The following is a 1,293-nucleotide window of genomic DNA, read 5'->3' on the forward strand; positions in this document are numbered from 1 at the left end:
CATGTATATAGGTAGATATATATCTACGTCCTGACATCAAAGCACGGATGTAGACGTACATTACGGGGCCTGATGTGCAAGCAACCTTACCTGCTTTCCCTTCCCACCAAAACAGCGAACCGACGAGATGGCTACAGAATACTAATTTGAGAGAAAAGTGTTATCGACATAGAAACTTACTATTCCTTTCGTCGATAGATTAACACGATTTGCGTGCTTTCACTCCTTTTAGAATAGAAGTAATGTAAAGAAAAGTTTGATTAATTTTCAACTTGTTATAAACAACCTCCTTACCTTAGACCTGCCAGCGATGGCGTAGAAGCAGCGTGAATTATCGTACACCATTATTGTACAATTGGCGAGACATAATTGAACTGCGCCACGTAATTGTCTATTGTGTTGTCATGTCGGCACAAAAGATTTATGTATCAGTTTGTCAGAAAGGACAGGAGTAAAAGAAAGTCAAAATTATATACTTTTATTTAAAAAATGTAATAGATACAATAATTTAGATAATATAATTTACGTCTACAATGACAGAAGTAGCAAGTTTACAATCTTTTATAGGACATTGCATATAACTTGACTAATACTGTACATAAAAGCAGAACTAAATATTACATCCATAACTTATGCCATTTACAGCGAGGGTTATTGATGATTTAATAATGAAAAGATAATTAAGATCATTTACACCAATTGCAGTTAATATATAGTAGTCATTTAATTGAGAAAAAGAACTTCAAGGGAAGAGCGTGAAATCAGTAATGAATAGCCATAATATGCAATATACAAACTACAGAGTGTCAGAATCTTATAAAGCCATTTTTAATTTTCGAAAAGTGATTTTAGGAGTATATTTCTGGTATTCATTTCGGGTGTTAAATTTTGTATCGTTTACGTTATTCTGTTATCGTTAACTCAATAGGAAATATCAATATCTTATTTACTTTATGGAGCAATATATAATGACGAGAAAAGCGGAGATGCACAACATGGCAGATAACTACAGATAAGCAGAAAGGCTGTTAAAGATACAAGCACTGGTATTTGGACAACAATTCATCCGGGAATAAAAAGAAGCATCATCTGATATGATCTATCTGACAAAAAAATGTAATAGATACTAAAGCTTCCAAGGAAAAGGCCAAGGAAAGGGATAATAATGGAGTGTCGTGAAAACCTCTTTTAGGAAAATGTCCCGCATGAATCTTGTCCATCTAGTCCTGTTTGCTGAGACTGGCGCGACTTCCATGAAACTCTCAAAGGAAGTTTCTACGACTATAATACATA

General features: G+C 34.1%; 1 protein-coding gene across 1 annotated transcript in view; it reads right to left on the minus strand.

Moving 5' to 3' along the window:
- LOC119591335 overlaps positions 1 to 1,293 on the minus strand; it is a 28,847-nt gene that overhangs the window by 27,025 nt on the left and 529 nt on the right. The window lies entirely within an intron of this gene.

This window comes from Penaeus monodon, chromosome 28, assembly GCF_015228065.2.
Source record: "Penaeus monodon isolate SGIC_2016 chromosome 28, NSTDA_Pmon_1, whole genome shotgun sequence".
Taxonomy (NCBI): Eukaryota; Metazoa; Arthropoda; class Malacostraca; order Decapoda; family Penaeidae; genus Penaeus; species Penaeus monodon.